This window comes from Schistocerca americana, chromosome 4, assembly GCF_021461395.2.
Source record: "Schistocerca americana isolate TAMUIC-IGC-003095 chromosome 4, iqSchAmer2.1, whole genome shotgun sequence".
NCBI lineage: Eukaryota > Metazoa > Arthropoda > Insecta > Orthoptera > Acrididae > Schistocerca > Schistocerca americana.
The window spans coordinates 170447385-170465501 of NC_060122.1; positions in this window are offsets into that span (position 1 = coordinate 170447385).

An 18117-nucleotide genomic window follows, 5' to 3' on the forward strand; every position below is an offset into this window, starting at 1 on the left:
GCACTGTGCAAGCTAGTGGTGGCTCCATAATGGTGTGGGCTGTGTTTACGTGGAATGGACTGGGTTCTCTGGTCCAACTGAATCGATCTCTGACTGGAAACAGTTGAGTTTGGCTATTTGAAGATGGTTAGCAGACATTCGTGGACTTCATGTTCAAAACAAGTATGTAATTTTTATGGATGACAACATGTCATGCCACCGGGCCACAACTGTTCGCAATTTGTTTGAAGAACATTGTGGACAGTTTGAGTGAATGGTTTGGCCACTCAGATTGCCCGACATGAATCCCATTTATGAGACATAATTGAGAGGTCAGTTTGTGCAAAAAATCCTCCACCAGCAACACTCTCGCGATTATAGACGGCTGTGGAGGCAGCTCGGCTTAGTACTCTTCAGGGGACTTCCAACGACTTGCTGAGTCAATGCCACGTCGAGTTGTTGCAATATGTCGAACAAAAGAAAGTCCCACACAGTGTTAGGAAGTGGCCCAGATCTTTTATCATCTCAGTGTATGTGCAACAAAATAATACTCTGGTGCTTTGTGAAATTAAATCTTCATTTCACTTTCACAAACAAAACAAATTTGCTACTTATTAACCAATGTACTTTATCACAAATGTAGTCACCATATATGCGATTTCAGTCTTTCTTGACGTATTCCAATGGTGACTTCTTCTCGGGTTATCAGCCGAGTGGAGAATGGGTACGAAAGTCATCGAAACATTGCGACAAGACGACGCTACCACTAGGCTGATACCCCAAGAAGAATTCATCAATGTAGTCACCACCTTCAAAGACAATTAGATTACTGCTTTTGTATTCAATTTTGTTTCTATGAGAAATAGAATTTCAGCATTATCGCTACATGAACCACACAAAGTAATTATCAAGTACCTCTTGTGTCTCATAAGAGCACTGAAGTTAGGATATAAAGTCTTGTTTAAACACTGGTATATGACTTCGCTAACAATTAAATGACCAGAATTCTATAGACATATATATTACAGCACTTATGAAACCAGATGCCCCACTTTGCAGCTGCTTATTGTTTTAGTAGTGTGACAAGGAAGTATCAGATATAACCCTTGCATAATTATATTGTCTTATTGATAAAACTTCAGCATTGATGAAAAAGACATCATAGATGGGCCACATTTTGTAAAATGACGTAAAATGTTATCTTGTCACTCTGACATGGCGACTCTTCATTTATACTGAATACATCGAAAAGCAATGAAATATTCTTCATCAATGAAGTTCTTTTTCTACAAGACTTTTATCACTTGATTTAAATTATTATTTCACTTGATGCGACAATTTGGCTGCTGAAGAAACTCGATTTTTTTCTTTTTTTTGCTTATTTCTTCATACACAGGTTACAGCTTTCTCCTGAACTGAACTACAATATCATGGTGAGGTGTATCTGGATGGAAGCAGCATTACATGTACGGGTTACGGACGGAAAAGACCCACTGTGGTTTAACAGCGCAATTCAGAGAATGCTCAGGAAGCAAAGACAGTTGCACTCGCAGTACAAGAAAGATCAGGAGAATGAGGACAGGCAAAAGTTAGTAGAGATTCGTGCTGCTGTAAAAAGAGCGATGTGCGAAGCATAAAACCATTACCACCGTCATATCTTAGCATAAGATCTTGCTGAAAACCCAAGGAAATTCTGGTCTTATGTAAAATCGGTAAGCGGGTCGAAAGCTTCCATCCAGTCACTCACTGATCAGTCTGGCTTGGCAACGGAAGACAGCAAAACGAAAGCTGAAATTTTAAATTTAGCATTTGAGAAATCTTTCATGCAGGAGGATCGTACAAACATACCGCCGTTTCAGTCTCGTACAGATTCATGTATGGAAGACATGGTGATAGACATCCCTTATTGTGTCCTCGGAATCCCTCGTCGCAGCTTGACTGGATAAAATCTTCGTGGTTTTCAAGCCTCTTCTATTCCAGTAAAATTCTTGAGCTTTCGATGGCTAGCCTTACCATCGTCTACAGCAGTAAAAAGTATAGGGGTACTTATGACCAACTACTTGTGTTTGACAGTGGTAAAATACTGTAAGCAACTGGATAAAATCTTCTCGGTTTTCAAGCCCTGTTAGTACCAATGAAATTCTCGAACTTTCGATGGCTAGCTCCACCATAGTCGTCAGGAACAAAACTACTGACTGCTTGGGCTGGCGCTATTTTCTGCTTATACACCTACTATTACGCCTATGCCACCAATCAGAGAAGGCCGAAACGACAAGTTTGTGGACGGCGAGTTGGACAGCTCACAGGATCTCTGGCCCACCACGGGACCCAGTGACATCAGGTGGCACGAGGACCCTGCGTCACTCCAAAAGGAAGCCATGTCGAAAGGAAACAATTGCGGATGCTTAACACTTGTAGGGAGGCGGGAGCGGCAGTTTCAAAGGTGGATGCTGGCCCCTCGGGCCACCTGTCACCACTTGGTCTTGCAGTGGGCCACAGCTGCTGTTAGCTGCCCAACTTGCCATCTGCACACGTGTCGTTTCAGCCCTCTCTCATTGGTGGTACCGGCCGTAGTTGTAGGTATATAAGCAGGAAATAGTGCCAGCCCAGGCATTCAGTAGTTTTGTTCCTGACGACTATGGTGGAGCTAGCCATCGAAAGTTCTAGAATTTTATTGGTACTAACAGGGCTTGAAAACCGCGAAGATTTTATCCTGTTGCTTACTGTATTTTACCACTGTCAAACACAAGTAGTTGGTCATAAGTACCCCTATACTTTTTACTGCTGTAGACGATGGTAAGGCTAGCCATCGAAAGCTCAAGAATTTTACTGGAATAGAAGAGGCTTGAAAACCGCGAAGATTTTGTCCAGTCAAGCTGCGACGAGGGATTCCGAGGACACAATAAGCAACTATTGACTTACAGACTGAGCCTTAAAACTAGCTACTGTTAATGTTTATTTGACCAGTAACTACTGGCTACTTATTGGGATGCAGTTAGGATCAGCTTTTCTGGACTAAATGGGTAAAGACAAGTGCATTCAGTAGGTTATGAAAAACACACTTACTTCTCTGGTGTCTCAACGAAGAACCTATCTGAGAGGGCTTCTTGGGGGAAGGGATGGGATAGGATTCTATCTTTGTGAATCTATCTTCTTTATTTCATTCACTCTCAGCACATCTATGCTTACCTTTCTTCTTCCCTCTGTCCATTTTCATATATATGTTCCTATCCCTGAACCCCTTCTTTTGTCAGTCCCACATTGTGGAAGTTACAGTCAGCTTTCATAGGGAAAGCGGGAGGAGCTAATACACGCCCACTAAAGGAGATTGTGAAGTGCTAACATACCAGTGAAAATGAAATAGTGTGCCATGAATACTCGTCTCTCAAGGAGATTGTGATGTGCTAACATATCAGTGAAAATGTACTAATGTAACACACATGTTCTTGGGCTGTGGTATATGAAGCTGGTGTTGCTACTGTCAAGAGTGTGATTAACAAATCAGGAGACTCACGTTGTCTCCAATAAGAGTGCACTGCTGCATAAAGGGTCTGCGTAAGTATAAGAAGAATGTGATAGGTACCGATATATTACGTCTTCTAACGTAAAGTGAAAGAACTGAAGAGTTATTGGATACAGGAATCTTGTATTATAATTATGGAGAAGAGTAGATATAGCGTAAGAGCAAACTTGAACTTATCCTCAGTAGTACTTAAGAGGAGGACTTCAACATAAACTGCATGTATCTGTTACAAGACTAACGAATAGGGTATGTTATCATTAAAATTACCTCCCATGCAAAATTTTCATTATTGTGAGCGCAATATGACAATGTCAGTGATATAAAATTTATAAACATAGTAATCTCATAACAATAAATAGATCATGGCGAATTGCCTTTGACAAAGGTGCAAGAATGTAATGCATAATAAAGGGGTAATCGAACCAAGATAGTATAATTTGAGACAGGACTCTGTGTTGCACAGTTTGAAAGAGTATATCTGACTTATGCCATTGTGAGAAGCTTGGCAAAAAGGGTACAAAAGAAGGAGTTAAGGAACACATGTTTGAAATGACCATGCAGAGTCAATAGGCTACAGAGCAACTTTGTCACTGGGAGTTATAAATTTAAGGGTCAGAAATTGTGCACACAGTTAAAATTTTTAAGATGGGGTGGACCCGATTTTATGTAGGTATAGAAGAAAGGAAAGATAGGAGACTCCAGAGAAGGAATGCTCTAATCCATGGTCAGGTGAATCTGTAGTACACAGGACCTGAACCAGTTTTGTATGGAAGGATAAATGAAAGGAACACTCACATCAAGATAATGTGTGTACATAGTATCAGTCTGAAAGATAAAGTATCTGTATGGATGCTATTATAAAGATAAGAAGTTGGAAAATTCCTATGAGTCACAATAATGAAGCATTCTCCAAAATGGTGAAAAGTTAGGAGACTTACCTAAGGAATGACTGAGTTTCTGAGTCTTTATTTCTGCACATGTTGACCTAATGCAGAACTAAGATTCGAAATTGGGTAAAGTAGAGTAAACCAAAATGTCAGCATGTAGCTATTTATAGTAAATAGATTTAATTTTTCAAAAATATCAGTAAATGAGAGAATATTATACTGTTACAAGTTAATCAAATGGGATTATCTTGAGTAAGAACATTGTAAGCATGGTAGAGCCTGACTGCACAGACCAAATATCTTCTCACACTATTTTAAGACAATACAACAATGTATGAACAAAGTAGCTGGAAAGTAAGAAAAGTATAATATAAAAAATGAAACATGTAAGTCATTTACTAAATTATAATACAAGAAACATACTCAGAATTAAACAAATACCCACTACCAAATAATGTTAACAAAGAAATAAGGATATTAAAAAGACACAATCCCATTTCTCAAGTGAGCTGACTTATGTAATAATGCTTTTCTAACACAGAAATACATACTATGATTTTACTATTGTTAAATCAGATACTTATTAACTGGAAGAAATGAGACAAGAAATATGATCAAACGTGTTTTTATTGTGTGAAAGGAAAAGAGTTCGGTCATAAGATACCTTTAGTTTAATAATAACAATTTAACAACAACTTAGAGATAATAAAATGCTTTTAATTACTTAAGTAACTTGATTTACATACCATCTTCCATCTTAGTGTTGGGTCTGTAGTGTGACATGTTGTTCATTCAGATTAACATGCTACACTTCTCTGAAGATAATGAAAGATGTTAACATAAAAACACCGTTCATGTAGTATTTAAGTAGAGAACATCTCACAGTACATGTGTGCTTTGATTTGGTACATATGCAGGTATGATGGGAGAAACATGAGCACAGGGCATGGGCAAAGTGTGACAGTGATTTCTTGTTCCCACCATCTGTGTACATATATATATATATATATATATATATATATATATATATATATATATATATATATGAACCATGGACCTTGCCATTGTTAGGAAGGCTTGAATGCCTCAGCAATACAGATAGCCGTACCGTAGTTACAACCACAATGGAGGGGTATCTGTTGAGAGACCAGACAAACGTGTGGTTCCTGAAGAGGGGCAGCAGCCTTTTCAATAGTTGCAGGGGCAACAGCCTGGACGATTGACTGATCTGGCCTTGTAACACTAACAGAAACGGCCTTGCTGTGCTGGTACTGCGAATGGCTGAAAGCAAGGGAAAATTACAGCCGTAATTTTTCCCGAGGGCATGCAGCTTTACTGTATGGTTAAATGAAGATGGAGTCCTCTTCGGTAAAACATTCCAGAGGTAAAATGGTACCCCATTTGGATCTCTGGGTGGGGACTACTCAGGAGGACGTCGTTATCAGGGAAAAGAAAACTGGCGTTCTATAGATCAGAGTGTGGAATATCAGATCCCTTAATCAGGCAGGTAGGTTAGAAAATTTAAAAAGGGAAATGGATAGCTTACAGTTGGATATAGTGGGAATTAGTGAAGTTCGATGGCAGGAGGAACAAGACTTCTGATCAGGTGAATACAGGGTTATAAATACAAAATCAAATAGGGGTAATGCAGGAGTAGGCTTAACAATGAATAAAAAGCAGGAATTCGGGTAAGCTACTACAAACAGCATAGTGAACGCATTATTGTGGCCAAGATAGATACGAAGCCCATGCCTACCACGGTAGTACAAGTTTATATGCCAACTAGCTCCGCAGATGACGAAGAGATTGGTGAAATGTATGATAAGATAAAAGAAATTATTCAGATAATGAAGGGAGAAGAATATTTAATAGCCATGGGTGACTGGAATTCGGTAGTTGGGAAAGGAAGATAAGGAAATGTAGTAGGTGATATGGAATAGGGGTAAGGAACGAAAGAGGAAGCCGCCTGGTAGAATCTTGCACAGGGCATAAATTAATCATAACTAACACGTGGTTCAAGAATAATGAGAGAAGGTTGTATACATGGAAGAGTCCTGGAGATACTAGAAGGTTTCAAATAGATTATATAATGGTAAGACAGAGATTTCGGAATCAGGTTTTAAATTGTATGACATTCCCAGGGGCAGATGTGGACTATGACCACAATCTATGGGTCATGAACTGCAGGTTAAAACTGAAGAAACTGCAAAAAGGTGGGAATTTAAGGAGATGGGACCTGGATAAACTGACAGAACCAGAGATTGTAGAGAGTTTCAGAGAGAGCATTAGGGAACGATTGACAAGAATGGGGGAAAGAAAGACAGTAGAAGAAGAATGGGTAACTTTGAGAAATTAAATAGTGAAGGCAGCAGGGGATCAAGTAGGGAAAGAGTGGAGGGCTAGTAGAAATCCTTGGGTAACAAAAGATATATTGAACTTAATTGATGAAAGGAGAAAATATAAAAATGCAGTAAATGAAGTAGACAACACGGAATACAAACGTCTCAAAAATGAGATCGACAGGAAGTTCAAAATGTTTAAACAGGGATGGCTAGAGGACAAATGTAAGGATGTAGAGGCATATATCACTAGGGGTAAGATAGACACAATTTAGCATTAGAGGGCAGTGGGGAGGATAAAAATCATAGAGAGAGACCAAGAGATTAATACACTAAGCAGATTCAGAAGGATGTCGGTTGCAGTAGGTACTGGGAGATAAAGAAGCTTGCACAGGATAGAGTGGCATGGAGAGCTGCATGAAACAAGTCTCAGGACTGAAGACCACAACAACAACAAGATAGACACTGCCTGCATGAAAATTAAAGAGACCTTTGGAGAAAAGAGAACCACTTGTATGAATATCAAAAGCTCAGTTCTAAGCAAAGAAGGGAAAGCAGAAAGATCGAAGGAGTATATAGAGGTTCTATACAAGGGCGGTGTACTTCAGGACAATATTATGGAGATGGAAGAGAATGTAGATGAAGATGAAATGGGAGATATGATACTGTGTGAAGAGTTTGACAGAGCACTGAAAGACCTAAGTCGAAACAAGGCCCCGGGAGGAGACAACACTCCATTAGAACTACCGATAACTGTGGGAGACCCAGCCCTGACAAAACTCTACCATCTGGTGAGCAAGATGTATGAGACTGGCGAAATACCCTCAGACCTCAACAGGAATATAATAATTCCAATCCAAAGAAAGCAGGTGTAGACAGTTGTGAAAATTACTAAACTATCAGTTTAGTAAGTCACAGCTGCAAAATATTAACACGAATTCTGTACAGATGAATGGAAAAACTGGTAGAAGCTGACCTCGGGGAAGATAAGTTTGGATTCCATACTAATGCTGAACACGTGAGGCAATACTGACCCTACAACTTATCTTAGAAAATAGATTAAGGAAAGGCAAACCTACGTTTCTAGCATTTGTAGACTTAGAGAAAGCTTTTGACAGTGTTGACTGGAATACTGTCTTTCAAATTCTGAAGGTGGCAGGGGTAAAATACAGGGAGCGAAAGGCTATTTACAATTTGTACAGAAACCAGATGGCAGTTATAAGAGTTGAGGGGCATGAAAGGGAACCAGTGGTAGGGAGGGAAGCGAGACAGCCTATCCCCGATGTTATTCGATCTGTATATTGAGCAAGCAGTAAAGGAAACAAAAGAAACATTTGGAGTAGAAATTAAAATCCATGGAGAAGTAATTAAAACTTTGAGGTTCGCCGATGACATTGTAATTCTGTCAGAGACAGCAAAGGACCTGGAAGAGCAGTTGAATGGAATGGACAGTGTCTTGAAAGGAGGATATAAGATGAACATTAACAAAAGGAAAACGAGGATAATGGAATGTAGTCGAGTTAACTCATGTGATACTGAGGGAATTAGATTAGGAAATGAGACACTTAAAGTAGTAAATGAGTTTGGCTATTTGGGAAGCAAAATAACTAATGATGGTCGAAGTAGAGAGGATATGAAATGTAGACTGGCAATGACAAGGAAAGCGTTTCTGAAGAACAGAAATTTGTTATCATCGAGTATAGATTTCAGCGTCAAGAAGTCATTTCTGAAAGTATTTGTATGGAGTATAGCCATGTATGGAAGTGAAATATGGCTGATAAATAGTTTGGACAAGAAGAGAATAGAAGCTTTCGAAATGTGGTGCTGCAGAAGAATACTGAAGATTAGATGGGTAGATCACATAAATAATGTGAAGGTATTGAATAGAATTGGGGAGAAGCGAAATTTGTGGCACAACTTGTCTAGAAGAAGGGATCATTGGTAGGACATGATCTGAGGCATCAAGGGATCAGTAATTTAGTATTGGAGGGCAGCGTGGAGGGTAAAAATTGTAGAGGGAGAACAAGAGATGAATACACTAAGCAGATTCAGAAGGATGTAGTTTGCAGTAGGTACTGGGAGATGAAGAAGGTTGCACAGGATAGAGTAGCATGGAGAGCTGCATCAAACCAGTCTCTGTATTAAAGACCACAACAACAACAAATGTATGTATGTTTATGCATATATATGTATGTGTGTATAGTACGTGTATAGTACGCAAACGAAAGTTGCTACTCACCATGTAGCAGGATACTGAGTCGCAGGTAGGCACAACGAAAAGACTGCCACAATTAAGCCTGCAGCCTTTGTCAAAAACAGATGACAGACACACACACACACACACACACACACACACACACACACACACACACACACACACACACACACACACACAAACTCTCACACAAAAGCAATTCGCACACACACCCATGGGCGTGATGTGTGAGTTGCGTTTGGATGAGTGTGGTTGTGTGCCTTTTGTCTATTTTTGATGAAGGCCATACTGGCCGAAGCTTATTTGTCACAAATTTTTGTTGTCCTATCTGCGACTCAGCATCTCCGCTATATGGTGATTAGCAACTTTCCTTTACATAATATTGTTACATTCCATCCTGTATTTTCCACTGTATATATATTCATGTATTACTTTCTTTTTCATGTGCGTGGCTATCGTAAGGTGGTTAGGTTCTAGTTTTTGGTTAATCGTAACCATATATATATATACACCAGGAGGTTATAACTTAACGTTTCTTAATTAACATGTTATTAAACAGAAACTAATTACCATACAAGTACTAAACTTTGTTGCATTAATGTCCAGAGCGTGGGTTGCGTGATTTCCATGCGCACAGCGCCACCATCTAGTTCCAACTAAGGCCATCAGGTACATGATTCAAGTCTAACACGCCTGACCAGTCACAGTGCACTTGTTAATATGTCAATATGAGCTTGAAGGAAAGGAGTAGGGCATTGTTGGTTATCAAAACAACAGTAATGCTGCAGCTGCACTTCGAGAATATCACCAGCTGAAAGGATTATGGAAGGAGCCTCTTTCTTCACCCGCTATACAGAGCATGATGAAGAAGTTCGAATCAGCTGGAGAACTAGACGTCACTCCAGGAAGAGGCCGACGACCAGTGGAACCATAGGTGGTTTATGAAATAGCTGTTGCTATGGCAGACACCGCTGCCCATATTTCCCGATCGACTACGGGTTGACTTCGTTCCCCAGTTTCTTGCAAGGACTGAAGTTGACGAGGGCTGGCTGTGAACCATGCTATGGACAGAATGGTTCAAATGGGTCTGAGCACTATGGGGCTCAACTGCTGTGGTCATCAGTCCCCTAGAACTTAGAACTACTTAAACCTAACTAACCTAAGTACATCACAAACACCCATGCCCGAGGCAGGATTCGAACCTGCGACCGTAGCAGCAGCGCGGCTCCGGACTGGAGCGCCTAGAACCGCACGGCCACCGCGGGCTATGGACAGATGAAGCTCATTTTTCTCTGATGCATGACATGAACATGCAGAATTGTCGAGCGTGCGGATCTTCAACTCCAGTCACTGCATATGAAATTGCTCTGTATGGTGAATGTGTCACCATATAGTGTGGCTTCACGGCTGCGTTCATCATTGGCCATTCTTTTTTGAACAGGTTGGTGCTCAAGGAACAAAGACATGCAGTGTGACTGGCCACTGTTACAGTGATATACTTTGCCAGCATGTTACACCTGCATTGAACTCAACAGTATACATGCAAGATGGTGCCCAGCCACACATCACTCGAGAAGCTCCCTGCTTCTCTGAAACACATTTTGAAACGATCGAATTATCAGTCGATCTTTTCCAAATGCTTGGCTGGCACGATCACCTGATCTCACTCCCTGTGACTTCTGACTAGGGGGCTACCTGAAGGATAGGGTTTTTCCAGGGGAAAGTTCATACATGTGCTGATATGAAGTGCAGCATTTCGAGAGAGGTAGCCAGCATACCTACGTTGATGCTTCTTTCTGCTGTGCAGAATGCAATCATGCTCTTTCAGACTCTTCTTGACGCTGATGGACGCCATATTGAGGCCCTTTTGTAGTAGTAAAGGTATCGGTATGCAATGGTATGATGTACCGTAGCATCATATTAAAAGTGTTTCATTTGAATTGATTCTGCATTATTTCTCTCCCCCATGTTCTTAACATTAATGCTACCAAGTTTGGTACTTGTATGGTAATTAGTTTTCATGTTATAATGTGTTAAATAGGGGAAGTTGAATCATAACCACCCAGTATATAAGCCTTTGCTAATATTGTAAACGTTTGTGAACCGAGCAAGCTCTGAGCCACTGTTGGGAATTTGTTTCAAAGACAAGTGATATATTAAACTTAGTTTCATGTATCACTCTCTTTTTCATGTGCATCCTGTCAGTGGCTAGTGTAAGGTGGTTACATTCTAGTTTTTGTACTTCTTAGATGAGAAACATAATTTTGAGAGAGAGAGATGATGTATTCTACTTAATATTATCATGATTCCTTGTCTTAACATTGATTTTTGAATATATATGCAGTTTTTCTGACAGACAGCAAGAAGTTAAGGTGGATGATGCTAATACAGTGATGCCATTGACTGGCCACCATAACAGTAGTCTTAAATGTTTATCGGATGGTTAGTAACCAAACCTGTATTTATTCAAAATTTTCCGCATGAAGTCTGATACCTTATAAAGAATCATTCTATTGGATAGCCAATATAGGCATTAAAATACTAATTCACTGCCATGCATCATCCTATTGACAACAAATTGTGATCACTGATTATGCCGATTTCGGCCTCAGCTTGCAACCTTAAGATAATTCGGCTTTTTCTTCTTGCTAGTAATCAAATAATTAACCTTTAATCTTGTAACTGAAGCAAAAGAGGAATTATGCGTGTCGCCTATACTTTGGCTTCGCAGCTTGGCAGCGTTTTGGAAGACACAGAACAAGACGTGCTGTCAAAAATGACAACACCTGAAAACAGTTGAAAGAAGCTTAAGAGAAATGCCATTCCTATCTGTTATGTTATGTTCTAAGACTCTGTTTGGACATGTTGTTTCGATTAGATTAGACTTAGTTTTCTTTCCATAGAACCAAAAATGAGATCGTTCTTATGGGTGGAGAACAAGTCAGAAAGTATAACATAAAAAGAATAAGAGATCTATACACCCACTGTGGTAAATGTTAATATATTCTGGAGGTGAAATACAGAGAAATTATCGAAAGACATTTATGACATTTAGTAGCTTAAATAGTTGGAAGCTCACCGCCAGCCTCTGATCCTCTGCAGAAGGCGAAGAAGACGCATGGTAGGAATAGATGTCACTGCATTGCAGGTCGACTACATCAAGAAACAGTACAAGGACATAATTAAGGGAAAAAGTATACAGATAGCGTCAAGGTGACAGATCGTTTGGGAGATGACACATCTTCTAGGCTCAGTCCAGCTAGATAACAGCGAGGTTACATTCCAAAACCAATTCGCATTCTGTCACAGCACATGAAAACATTCAGCGATGCGTTTCAAATGATGGAATTTCCATATTTCATCAACAGATCATAACATCACATCATGTCATGTCAAGGTTTCTTGGCAAGAATGTTTTGACGTTGTTGTGGTTCTCTAGGTCCACCCGCATCGAAGTCAACCAATTTTCGGCACAGTTACTAAAATTATGGCAGTGGATTTTATGCTTTTGTATGTTCTTAATCTTTATTTTGTTATCGTGCTTTGTTTTCGTGGAAAACTGCATATGTTTTATGACACATTGGATATTTTTTATTTTGATGAAGCAGTTTTCAGTAAATAACATTTTAAGTGAAAAAGCCAGCTCTACAAAAGAGAAAAATACAGCTTTAAAGGTATTATTAGTTATATAAGAAGAAACATAATGGATAAGGTAAACAGGCTCTATTTATTCCCCTACAAAAATTGTTTCAATGTCTATATTTTCGGTAACAAATAAATATCGATATTCTGAAATGTTACCTCACTTCTCAGAACTGTAACACACGAAATTGGTCAAGAATATACCTCACGAAGTTTGAATTGGCCATTAATAAACTTTATCTTCAATAAATCTTTATTTGCGATACTGTGCTCTGACTTTTTTAAAATATGGATGGTAACTCATAACCTCACTTTCACTGTTTGATAGTGGACTGAGTAAAATGACATGAAGTGACATAATGTGATGGACAGCTTGAATACGCCCTGATGGAACAGTGCCACGAAGTTATATCACATGTGCTTTCATTTGTATATATGGCATTAGAGGTACCGTGGCTCTGCTCCTTTCTAAGACATACGGTACTTTGGCTTTCTCAAAGGCATCGATAGATGTCTGTTACCAAGATATCGTCGTGACTGGGGCACCCATTCTAGCAGACGAACTGAAGCAGCAACGCTTTATATATTCAGCTGGTCCATTCATTGCAAATTTAGAAAACAATAGTGTTTTCTTTCTTTGTAAGTGACAACCTCCTTACTGCATACTTCTTATTTATACAGCAGTATGTAGTACAAAAAGTAGTTAAAAAGCTCCCCAACGCTAAACACGTGTGCTAGTTGTGTGACACGTTCTAATTTGCGCGAAAAATTATTATTGTCGTATTTTCTTACTTTGAAAGTGCGAACCTGTCAATTACATACTGATTATTTATGTAGTGGTACGTATTACAAAAAGTAGTTAAGAAGAAATTCTCCCACAGCTAAATAAATGTGCTGATTGTGTAAAGTATGTTGTAATTTGGACAAAAATTTACAATGCACTACCAGAAAGGTAAATTTCTTCCTTTGCTCCGAAAAAACTAAAAGAACACCGGAAGAAATATGCCTCCACCAGTACCAGAGTATATTTTGTCTGCATATTTGCTTAATTTCAATACATTCTTGTTTGTAAAAGAACTACACTCCTGGAAATTGAAATAAGAACACCGTGAATTCATTGTCCCAGGAAAGGGAAACTTTATTGACACATTCCTGGGGTCAGATACATCACATGATCACACTGACAGAACCACAGGCACATAGACACAGGCAACAGAGCATGCACAATGTCGGCACTAGTACAGTGTATATCCACCTTTCGCAGCAATGCAGGCTGCTATTCTCCCATGGAGACGATCGTAGAGATGCTGGATGTAGTCCTGTGGAACGGCTTGCCATGCCATTTCCACCTGGCACCTCAGTTGGACCAGCGTTCGTGCTGGACGTGCAGACCGCATGAGACGACGCTTCATCCAGTCCCAAACATGCTCAATGGGGGACAGATCCGGAGATCTTGCTGGCCAGGGTAGTTGACTTACACCTTCTAGAGCACGTTGGGTGGCACGGGATACATGCGGACGTGCATTGTCCTGTTGGAACAGCAAGTTCCCTTGCCGGTATAGGAATGGTAGAACGATGGGTTCGATGACGGTTTGGATGTACCGTGCACTATTCAGTGTCCCCTCGACGATCACCAGTGGTGTACGGCCAGTGTAGGAGATCGCTCCCCACACCATGATGCCGGGTGTTGGCCCTGTGTGCCTCGGTCGTATGCAGTCCTGATTGTGGCGCTCACCTGCACGGCGCCAAACACGCATACGACCATCATTGGCACCAAGGCAGAAGCGACTCTCATCGCTGAAGACGACACGTCTCCATTCGTCCCTCCATTCACGCCTGTCGCGACACCACTGGAGGCGGGCTGCATGATGTTGGGGCGTGAGCGGAAGACGGCCTAACGGTGTGCGGGACCGTAGTCCAGCTTCATGGAGACGGTTGCGAATTGTCCTCGCCGATACCCCAGGAGCAACAGTGTTCCTAATTTGCTGGGAAGCGGCGGTGCGGTCCCCTACGGCACTGCGTAGGATCCTACGGTCTTGGCGTGCATCCGTGCGTCGCTGCGGTCCGGTCCCAGGTCGACGGGCACGTGCACCTTCCGCCGACCACTGGCGACAACATCGATGTACTGTGGAGACCTCACGCCCCACGTGTTGAGCAATTCGGCGGTACGTCCACCCGGCCTCCCGCATGCCCACTATACGCCCTCGCTCAAAGTCCGTCAACTGCACATACGGTTCACGTCCACGCTGTCGCGACATGCTACCAGTGTTAAAGACTGCGATGGAGCTCCGTATGCCACGGCAAACTGGCTGACACTGACGGCGGCGGTGCACAAATGCTGCGCAGCTAGCGCCATTCGACGGCCAACACCGCGGTTCCTGGTGTGTCCGCTGTGCCGTGCGTGTGATCATTGCTTGTACAGCCCTCTCGCAGTGTCCGGAGCAAGTATGGTGTGTCTGACACACCGGTGTCAATGTGTTCTTTTTTCCATTTCCAAGAGTGTATAATAACTGGCTTGTAATTTTTTTTTGTACTTCATAGGTGTCGACAGTGAGATTAAGTCACATTTTAAATCTTTCTCACATAAGTCAGTCTTTTTCATGCTCACAGAAATGTGAATGGGAGTAATAAAATTTATATAGGCACTAGGACGCAAATCAAATCTATGCATTTGCAGTTTCAACTCCTTATCAACTGCAGGGGACATTACCCACTACACCACAGTTATTATCTTTGACTGACGATTTTGTCCCCTCTCATATGCCTTTTGAAACTATTACGTACCAATAACTCAGTATCTGACATTTAATATCAGTAAATTGTACCTGTCTGAGAGATCCTCAGCGTACTAGTGTTTGGAACAGCACATTTATTTATAGGACGTAAGTGATAATGTGGTTACAATATAAAATACACCAAATAAGAGGTTGACTAAACCCAATATGGCCTTACCTATGTTCTTCACCCAAAGTATGTCTTTGAAATGAACACTGCCACAGCACCTCTTGTAATGTATATATAAATAAAGGCACATTGATGTCACGTGACATCCAGTTTGAACTGCCCTGTATTTATCTATAACCGAATGATATTCAGTAAATATTTCGATACGAAACTGCATCATGCAGCAAAATAAATTATGAATGGTCCATAATATTTTTGACATCATGATTAGATAAGGTTTTAGTGTATAATTTTCATAGGACAGGAAAGTAAGGAGCTTGTGAAATGATTTCAATAAATGTAAGATTATTAAAAAACTCATGGATTTTGTGTTACACCACAGCATGGGTTCAGAGTTACTTCTGATCATAAATATGGAATGAGTTATTATGAGCATTGTGAATTCATGGATTTTGTGTCTTGCTACAATATGAGGTCAAACGCTGAGTAAAATGTTTTGAGATACATTTCAAGCGTATGCGATAAATTCTGCTTTGACTATACGCTTTTCTATAGACAGAACATATGTTACTTCTTGTTATTTATATGGTAAAATGTGATACTGACTTTATAAGTCATATACCGCGTATGTTTTAGAAAACTAGTAATAACCATGAGTTTTATTAAATGGAGACACTAAGAGCAACAGACAATATGCAAAGCATATTAATATTTTACATATTAATCTTTCGTGAACATAGACTGATTTTGTTGCTGTGCATGACAGACTAAAATATTGGTTAGGATATACATAAGAAAAATTGTATGCTTTATACATCTGTGTGTGTACCTTCATTCTTCAGTCATGCTAGGTGCCACAGTAGACCAAATCCTTTAGTGACCCATAAAGCTATTGCTAGGGGTTGTATTAGAGTAACCTGTCATGTAGCAAGGTGTAAACTAAAAGGATCGTCTGAGATGCTGAAGCATGGACGTGTGATATCGTCGCTTACTGTCCTATTCATCTAGTGAACCAGCTTTACTGTCGTACCCACGCAATATGTCTAAGGAGAAGGCTTGGTGACGGGAATTGATAAGAGTTATTTTGTCAGTTATATACATTTATTTTGCCATACCTCGCTAGATGTTACAAACAACTCTTATTTTTAATGTCCATACGAGCGCATTGCACTCATGGTACGGCTCTGTCACTGATCATGGAGGGTACACACTCCAGTGATTAGCACATTGCACAACCGTGTGAACTGCTCGAAATAAACGTTTCCAGGGCGGCCCAAGGAGCGTCGTGTCTTTCGCGGACATATGAAAGACACCGCGAAACTAACGAATGAGCAAAACTTCACGTCTGCCCTTGTGGGGAGTCGCGTTAACGCGACCCATGTGGTCCACGGAGAGAAAGATCGGAGACAAGTGTCGCGTCGCGGTGCTCAGCTTGTACTGACTGCCTGTTTTGTCTCGTACTGGTCGATTTTCATCACACTGTTGCCAAAATTTTGCGTAACGGTAAATCTCCGTGTGGGCGTGCGAAGGCCGGTCACTGTTTGCTTGTGTCGGCTGCTACTGCAGTTCCACCGATCGCGTTTGTACGGTACGGCCGCTACAATGTCTATTTCTCTTTACTAATCGTCAGCACAGCCAGATGCCTCATGACGCTAGACACTCGCTACCTCCTAGGTCTCTTATTATCAAATATACCTAAATAAAGCCAGTTGCAGACTAGATGTCAACGAAATAGACAGGAACAATAGAAGACACCACCGTCAAACGATGGAGCTTTACACTAGACGGAATGACAACATGATGTAAATTCACTTAGCGACAGTACAGAGCCGTGAAAGTGAGGTTATAAGATACCATCCGACATACCAAAAAACTATCAGTATTAAGGAACAATCTTCTTGCTATTTATTGTATGAGAAACTGCTGAGAAGTTAAAACACATTTTAAAAACAATCAACATTTATTTGGTACTGTAAAAATATATGTACAAACACAGCAAACAATATTTAACAGGGAGTACATAGACCCTGTTTACCCCAGCCATATTTTTTTTCCCCTCTATATACCGATTAACGCCAGACTGAACTGTTTTTTCTCCTTCAGAAGGGAAGACGTTTGCACGTAAAAAAAGATTATTTAACGAAATTTTCTCCATCAGTTTTTGTTTTTGTTTGCAGGTTGGAATGTGCAATGTAGGTGTCAGTTCTGGGAAATACAGAAGCGTCCGATCTTACCCGTCGGCTTTGACCCATGACGTCACAAATACCGCGGAAACGACTATAAACAATTCCAATATGGCGGATATAAAAACATCGCATACGTATTGTAAACACTGAAATACACAAGTTTCACAAAAAGCCTAATGACTGTAACGGGACAAGCGTGGGAAATTAGGGGTTTTTGGGTGCGGAGAAACTAAATATACAGAAATGTAGCCACCGACCGCCATTGAAAACCACGCAAAACAACGAAATAAATCAACATCACAAAACTGACCAAATACCAAAAAACACATTCCTATCCATAATCGGACACTTCCCTTAACCTATATAGCTCAACAGAACCTACCGATCACATCCCCCAATAGAAAACTAAGAAACGAAAGCTTCCCTTACACCTACATACATC